A 9443-nucleotide genomic window follows, 5' to 3' on the forward strand; every position below is an offset into this window, starting at 1 on the left:
TTTTACCTTTATTTAACTAAGCAAGTCAGTTAAGAACAAATTCCTATTTTCAAGGAACAGTGGTTTAACTGCCTTGTTCAGGGGCAGAACAACAGATTTGTACCTTGTCAGCTCAGGGATTTGAAGTCCAGTGCTCTAACCACTAGGCTACCCTGCCGCCCCAATAAGTGCATCGAGGACGTCGTCCCCACAGTGACTGTACGTACATACCCATGGATTACAGGCAACATTTGCACTGAGTTAAACGGTAGAGCTGCCGCTTTCAAGGAGCAGGACTCTGACCCGGTAGCTTATAAGAAATCCCGCTATGTCCTCCGACGAACCATCAAAAAAGCAAAGCCTCAATACAGGACTAAGATCGAATAGTACTACACCGGCTCAGACACTCGTTGGATGTGGCAAGGCTTGCAAACTATTACAGACCACAAAGGGAAGCACAGCCGAGAGCTGCCCAGTGATACGAGCCTACCAGATGGGCTAAATAACTACTGAAACATGCATGAGAGCATCATCTGTTCCGGACGACTGTGTGATCACGCTCTCCGCAGCCGATGTGAGTAAGACCTTTAAACAGGTAAACATTCACAAGGCCGCAGGGCCAGACGGATTACAAGGACGTGTATTCCGAGCATGCGCTGACCAACTGACAAGTGTCTTCACTGACATTTTCAACCTCTCCCTGTAATACCAACATGTTCCAAGCAGACCACCATAGTCCCTGTGCCCAAGAACACTCAGGTAACCTGCCTAAATGACTACCGACCCATAGCACTCACATCTGCAGCCATGAAATGCTTTGAAAGGCTGGTCATCAACACCATTATTCCAGAAACCCTAGACCCACTCCAATTTGCATATCGCACCAACAGATCCACAGATGATGCAATCTCTATTGAACTCCACACTGCCTTTTTACACCTGGACAAAAGTAACACCTATGTGAGAATGCTATTCATTGACTACAGCTCAACATTCAACACCATAGTGCCCTCAAAGCTCATCACTAAGCTAAGGACCTTGGACTAAACACCACCCTCTGCAACTTGATCCTGGACTTCCTGACGGACGGGCCGCCCCCAGGTGGTAAGGGTAGGTAACAACATCCGCCACGCTGATCCTCAATACGGGGGCCCATCAAGGGTGCGTGCTCAGTACCCTCCTGTACTCCCTGTTCACTCATGACTGCACGGCCAGGCACGACTGCAACACCATGATTAAGTTTGCTGATGACACAACAGTGGTAGGCCTGATAACTGACAACGATGAGACAGCCTATAGGGAGGAGGTCAGAGACCTGACCATGTGGTGCTAGGTAAACAACCTCTCCCTCAGCGTGATCAATACAAAGAAGATGATCATGGACTACAGGAAAAGTAGGACCAAGCACACCCCCATTCTCATCGACGGGGCTGTAGTGGAGCAGGTTGACAGCTTCAAGTTCCTATTCCCCCTCAGATCCTCAAAAGATTTTTACAGCTGCACCATCGAGAGCATCCTGACAGGTTGCATCCCTGCCTGGTATGGTAACTGCTCGGCCTCCGACCGCAAGGCACTACAGAGGGTAGTGCGCACGGCCCAGTACATTGATAGAGGACCAGGCAACCCCCAGTGAATAGTCTCTGGAGCAATTGTACTTCTAATGTACTGGAACCCCTACTGATGATTGATGCCAAACAATCTACTGGGCCTGATATGCTTGATCCCTTCTTATTACAGCTTTCTGATTGTGGAAGCGTGAACACATATTTTTAACTTGACATTTATATTGAGTACTCTCTCTAGAGTTTGGAAAACTCGTTTTCTTGAAATAGACAACCAATGTTCTTTATCCCCTTTCTATACCAATCTTTCCAGAAAACCATGTGTCCCCATATTTTCAATTTAGGGTTGTTCCATAACGAAGCAGAGCTTGTCAGGAAAGGTGAAGATTTATCTCTCTTATGAATCTGACTCCGTATATTATTTAAATGGGACATTATTGGATTCTGAAGTCTTAAATAATTTGATGTTCCGAATGGGGCATTAATTTCTTCCTCCATGTCCACCCAAATTGGCCTATTAGAGTTCTCAGTAATGAGAGAACCTATTAGAGTTCTCAGTAAAGAGAGAGCCTATTTGGGCAGCAAAAAAATGCTTCTTGAAATAATTGCATGTTAGGGAGCTTTATCCTCCCTTCTCAGTCGTTTCCTGTAATCTCGCTAGTTTAATCCTGGCCCTATTACTGGCCCAAACGAACTCCGTACTAATTTTGTCTGTGGCTTTAAAGGTATAGACAGGTATGGACAGTGGTAACATGCTAATGACAAAATTCAGTTTAGGAGCTATGACCATCTTTATAACCTGTATCCTACCCCATAATGAGATGTGTATTTTATCCCAGCTCTTAAACTGGAGTTGAATTTTGTTCATTAGTGAGTCATGGTTTTCAGAAATCATGTTCTCTAAACCAGGATTTAAATCAATCCCCAGGTACCTCAAGTTTTTAGGGACCCATTGAAACCTCCAGCTGAGGAAGTCATTTCTCAGACAATGTTTTTGATAGCGGCATTACTTCAGATTCGTTCCGGTTTACTTTATAGCCTGATATTCCTTTAAAGCATGTACTAGGTCCAGCAAAGGCGATATAGAGAGTTGGGAGTCTGACATTATTAGTAATATGTCATCTGCATAAAGCAGTAGTTTATTCTCCCTACCTCCCTGTCACATAGAGTAGGCCAAAATGCTAAACTGAAAAACATCTATCAAATAAAACAATGGCGGAGGAGCAAAAGTACTTCAGTGCAAGGCTGTTTATTTGCATAGTGATTCTGAAAGGAAAACAGTACTTCCTTTTGTAGTGGAAGCCCCTCCCATCAGAACATGCCAAACTCTTTAATGAATTAAGCAAGTACAATAAACGTCACAAATGAAAGGTTGTCTGTGTATTCTTTATACCATACCAAACTGTTACTGACGGGAGGTAAGAATGTGTGTAATGTATGAATTGAGATTGCTAAATGAGTTTGTGTCAACCCACATTGCCAACGTAGCTGAAAACAGAGCAGGGAGGGGGAGATGAGTATAATGCAGGTAGTCCCAGCCCACCCTATCAAAGGCTTTCTCTGCATCTAAGGATAAGGCTGCCACTGAAGTATCCAAATCTATTGGCTTCCAGATGACATGCAGTAGCTGTCTAAAATCGTCAGATGAAGTTCTGCCTTTCACAAATCCCACCTGGTCTGGATTTAGGATTATTTTAATATGATTCACCCTCATATCGAGAAGTTTTGTAAACAATTTTAATTTAACATTACAATTTATCAAAGAAATTGGACAATAGCTCCCACTCATGGGGATCCTTTCCCTTTGAGGTTTCGGGTGATTACTGCATCACTCATAGAAGGCGGTAGCTCATCTGTGTCAATCCATGTGTTCAATGTTTTCCTTTTTTCTGGGCTAATCTGCTCTGCACACCTTTTATAGATATCACTGTGTATCCCATCTAACCCCGGAGCTTAACCACTGAATGCTTGTCTTATAGTTTCGGTCAATTCCTCCAAAGTAATGGGGCTGTCAAGCCAGTTTCTGTCTTCCTCTGTTAGTTCGGGAACGTTCAAATATTGAAAGAATGCCTATGCTTTCTGCATATCTAAAGGACTGGCTGAAGTATAACATTCCTGATAGAAGTCTCTAAATATATTGTTTATTTCTTTGATTGGTTATCAGCTTGCCTGTCTTATTTAGAATTCCACCTATTTGCCGATCTGTTTCTCCAGATTTCAATTGACCGGCCAACATTTTTCCTGCCTTTTCAATGCTTCGTACCATCTCTGCTTCAGCCTGAACAGGGAATAGTGAGCTTTTTTAACTGAACACGGTATTCAGCTTGTATTTGGTTTGTTGTTAGGATTGGACCAATATTCCCGCCAGAGTTTTGAGCTCTGTTTCAAGTTTATACATGTTCTGTTTATCTAATTTCTTAATAGTAGCTGATCGTTGTATCAGTACTCCACGTATGTGTGCTTTAAACGCTTCCCAGACATGTACCTGTGTCGTTGTTGTTTGTTTCAAAGAATATAGTCATGTATTTTAAAGAATTCTCAAAACACATTGTCCTGAGGCCCCCCACATAGTTGTCCTATGTCATAAACATATCCCAAACCCACAAGATACAAAAAAACATAAAAAAAAAATCGACCTCCCCATATACCAGGCCTTCATCCGTGTGCAGTGTCTTTAGGTTTTCCGAGCACTGACGCTCCACCCAGAATAAGAACGTTTTACCAACGCCAAATATAGGCATGGCCATATACATTTTGATATGACAGCGATGACATGTCATAGAAATGACATAGATCAACCAAAAACATTGAACATAAAGACAGGCTGATCATTATACTCGCAGAGAGAAGAGATGACCTTTCTCATGAACTGTCTAATTCCATAAGGCAGGAATGTAAGCAGAGAATAAACACCAAAGGGAGACAGTTTATTTTATAATTATTATGAAATATACCAAACACTGGGTTGGGCCCATCACGCATGGCACGAACACGTGTTTTGGCCTATAGTCACGCCTTTCTTAAAATCAATACACAAGTATATATTTTTAAACCTGCATATTTAGTTCATATTGCCTGCTAACATGAATTTCTTTTAACTAGGGAAATTGTGTCACTTCTCTTGCGTTCTGTGAAACAGAGTCAGGGTATATGTATCAGTTTGGGCCGCCTGGCTGATTGCAAACTGTGTGAAGGCTATTTCTTCCTAACAAAGACAGCCAACTTCGCCAAACGGGGGATGATTTAACAAAAGCGCATTTGCGAAAAAAGCACTATCGTTGCACGATAAACATCAATGCCTTTCTTAAAATCAATAGATAGAAGTGTATTTTTTAAACCTGCATATTTAGTTAAAATAAATTAAGGGTTAGCTGGCAATATTAAACTAGAGAAATTATGTCACTTCTCTTGCGTTCATTGCACGCAGAGTCAGGGTACATGCAACAGTTTGGGCCGCCTGGCTTGATGCAAACTAATTTGCCAGAATTTTATGTAATTATGACATAACATTGAAGGTTGGGCAATGTAACAGGAATATTTAGACTTGGATGCCACCCGCTAGATAAAATACGTAACGGTTCAGTATTTCACTGAATTAATAAACGTTTTGTTATTGAAATGATAGTTTCCGGGATTTGACCATATTAATGACCCAAGGCTCATATTTCTGTGTGTTATGTTATAATTAAGTCTATGATTTGATATTTGATAGAGCAGTCTGACTGAGCGGTGGTAGGCAGCAGCAGGCTCGTAAGCATTCATTCAAACAGCACTTTCGTGCGTTTGCCAGCAGCTCTTCACTGTGCTTCAAGCATTGAGCTGTTTATGACTTCAAGCCTATCAACTCCCGAGATTAGGCTGGTGTAACTGATGTGAAATGGCTAGCTAGTTAGCGGGGTGCGCACTAATAGCGTTTCAATCGGTGACATCACTCTGAGACCTTGAAGTAGTTGTTCCCCTTGCTCTGCAGGGACTGCGGCATTTGTGGAGAGATGGGTAACGATGCTTCGAGGGTGGCTGTTGTCGATGTGTTCCTGGTTCGAGGCCAGGTAGGGGCGAGGAGAGGGACGGAAGCTATACTGTTACACTGGCAATACTAAAGTGCCTATAAGAACATCCAATAGTCAAATGTATATGAAATACAAATGGTATAGAGAGAAATAGTCATATAATTCCTATAATAACTACAACCTAAAACTTCTTACCTAGGAATATTGAAGACTCATGTTAAAAGGAACCACCAGCTTTCATATGTTCTCATGTTCTGAGCAAGGAACTTAAATGTTAGCTTTTTTACATGGCACATATTGCACTTTTACTTTCTTCTCCAACACTTTGTTTTTGCATTATTTAAACCAAATTGAACATGTTTCATTATTTATTTGAGGCTAAATTTATTTTATTGATGTATTATGTTAAGTTAAAATAAAAGTGTTCATTCAGCATGGTTGTAATTGTCATTATTACAAATAAATAAATACGTTTTTTTATTTTTTTAAAACCGTCCGATTACTCGGTATCGGCTTTTTTTGGTCCTCCAATAATTGGTATCGGTATCGGCATTGAAAAATCAGAATCGGTCGACCTGTAATAGTTATACTGTAAGCCAGGAAGATAAATTGTAGGCAACATTTGCAGCATAAACACTTAGTGAGACTGTTACTCACAACATAGAAAGTTCTCCTATCGGCTTAGAGAAAAATGGTAGTCCATCTGTAATGAACCACCACTATCATGTGAATCTTCCATAGCCTTCCACGCTAGCCTACCACTCGGGCTCATTAATGTCCGTGACACATTTCTTTGCCTCCTTTGGGTCTGTGGAGGCACCGAAGTTTATTTATTTTTATTTTACCTTTATTTAACCAGGCAAGTCAGTTAAGAACACATTCTTATTTTCAATGACGGCCTGGGAACAGTGGGTTAACTGCCTGAAGTGTGTTTCTCTCGACTGTAATTTTCCTGGTATTGAAGTCGTTCTTCCAGTTTTTCGATCACAGTCTTCATTTTTTCAACAGAGTCGTTTAGGTGGATGTTCTTGTCCTCCAATGTTGATATCCTCTCTTTGGCGCTTGTAACTTGGTTGTCGAGTGTCGACTTTTGTTTTCAGTGCGCCCACTGTATGTTTTATTTCAGCCACATCTTTTCTCTTTTGAGATTTTTCTTCATTTTCCGCCATTTTCCTTGCTAGCAGCAGCTGCAGGTAGAGAGGTATTCTTTGTAAAAACGTGTCTGCGTTTGTAAGTTGTTTTTCCATGTAACCGATATCTTGGACAATAAATTTACAACATTTGTAACTAGGCATTGAATAATTTGTTAAAATCAGTTTGGAGCTACACAGCCTCCTTAATTAGCTGCTACTCCTCGCCACATCATCACCGGAAGTCAGGGTTCGATTCTTGGTCCAGTTCTTTTCACTATTTTCTATTAACAGCATTAGTATATCTGTACAAAACGGTAACTTTCATCTGTACGTAGATGACACTGATGTATACACTAATGCCCCTACGGCAGTTCAGGCTCTGTTGATTCTTCAATCTGCTTTTACTACCTTGCAGAAAGCCTTGGTTGACCTGAAGTTGGTACTAAATGCTGGTAAAACCAAGTACAAGCTATTTTCCAAATAATGTAACTGGTGATTTGTGAATAAGTACATTAGATGGTGCCCCCATTGATCGTGTCCCCGCCTATAAATATCTGGGCATCTGGATTGACGAAAAGCTATCTTTTAAAAAGCATGTTGTCGAGTTAGTCAAGAAATTAAGAATTAAGTTGGGTTCTTCTGTAGGAATAGGTCTTTCCTTTCATTAAATGCTGAACTGCTGCTCAGATTCCACCTGGCGATCTGTTCAGCATCTGCCCTGGCCTGTCTACCCCTGTCTAGTACAGGTACCCCCACCACACTCCCTTCTCTGTCCCAAGATTTCGCTCGCCTCCAGAACACATGCACTGTTGGGGCGAGTGACTATGTACTTACACTGGCTAGGCTAGTGTTTATATATTTAATATTTTTCTTGCGCATTTTGCTATTTTTGCATCATGACTCCTGCATGCTTTGTTGACTATGAACTTTCTTGTTTACCAAACCATGGGACAGACTAGGTTTGTTCACACACTCTGACACTCTATTGGTTACACAAACTTTTGGCCTCCCATCCTATTCTAACCACTTCTCGCCGGCTTTGTATTCATGTTACCTGTTGAAATTGCTGTACAATATGACCTTGTTGCACATCTAATGCACATTCAAATGTCATAAATCAGCACTGCAGAGCTCTCCCTGTCCTATGCCGTGCCTTGATTGTATTACTGCTGATGATATCTGGAAATGTGCACCCTGGCCCATCTACTGTTGCTAGCCCCAATTCTGACTTGTGCTCTGAAATCTGCTTCACTGATTTCTGCTCCCGTAAAAGCCTGGGTTTTATGCACGTTAACACGAGAACATTATTATCTAAAATGGCTCAATTGAAAGTGTGGGTTCAGAGCTCCAATCCAGATGTGTTGGTCTTTACTGAGACGTGGATAAGGAAGAGTGTTTTGAATAATGATGTTAACCTCTCTGGTTATAACCTTTTCTGGCAAGACAGATCTCCCAAAGGTGGGGGGAGTGGCAATCTTTACCAAGGATCATCTTCAGTGCTCTGTTGTCTGCACCAAAACTGTCCCCAAACAATTTGATTTGCTGGTTTTAAGCATTAAACTTTCAAATAGCTCTTTGTTGACTGTTGCTACAGTTTTTACAGTTTTGGAAACTGTAGAGTGTTTTCTATTCTAATCTGACAATTATATGCATATTCTAGTTTCTGGGGCTGAGAAATAGGCAGTTTCAAATGGGAACGTTTTTTAGCCAAAAACGAAAATACTGCCCCCTACACACAAAAGGTTAAAAGGGGAACTGCACTAGGCTTGGGTGATATCCAGATTGTGCTATACCGGGATATTCGGTGATACTGGTACTGAACACAAGCGGCACTATTTTCAAATCCCACTGGGACTTTGATATCTGAAGGTTAGCAAGTATAACAAGTATATGTAAAATCCTGTAGAGAATGCTAACAAAATGCTAATGGGCGAATTCCAAACATTTTATGCAATCTCTGACCTAAACTATTTTCAAGACAGACATCCCAGCTCATACATTTAAACAGTTTGCTGCAAGCACAAAACAAATATTAGACAGACAAGTCTCTTGATCCAGGAGGATTTTTCTGCTGTTACCGGCAAGAGAAGCTTGATTTTTGAAGACGCTAACCAGCTACAAAATTAGCAAACCAAATGCACAACTGCAGAGAATTTAGCACATTTTAGACAGTTCATGTAATAGTTTCATCAGACCAGATTACATTTCTCCAAAAAGTATGACCCTTGTCCCCATGTGCAGTTGCAAACCGTAGTATGGCTTTTTATGGTGGTTTTGGAGCAGTGGCTTCTTCCTTGCTCAGCAGCCTTTCAGGTTATGTTGATATAGGACTTGTTTTACTGTAGATAATGCGTGCTATTGTTTGTACATATGTACGTGGTACCTTCAGGCGTTTGGAAATGGCTCCCAGGGATGAATCAGACTTGTGGAGGTCTACAATTGATTTTCTGAGGTCTTGGATGATTTCTTTTGATTTACCATGACATCAAGCAAAGAGGCACTGAGGCACTTGAAATATATCCACAGGTACACCTCCAATTGACTCAAATGATGTCAATTAGCCTATCAGAAGCTTATAAAGCCATGACATCATTTTCTGGAATTTCCCAAGCTGTTTAGAGGAACACTCAACTTAGTGTATGTAAACTTCTGACCCACTGGAATTGTTATACAGTGAATTATAAGTGAAATAATCCATCTGTAAACAATTGTTGGAAGAATTACTTGTGTCATGCACAAAGTAGATGTCCTAACCGACT

Source organism: Oncorhynchus keta, chromosome 7 (assembly GCF_023373465.1).
Source record: "Oncorhynchus keta strain PuntledgeMale-10-30-2019 chromosome 7, Oket_V2, whole genome shotgun sequence".
In the NCBI taxonomy this organism is placed as follows: Eukaryota; Metazoa; Chordata; class Actinopteri; order Salmoniformes; family Salmonidae; genus Oncorhynchus; species Oncorhynchus keta.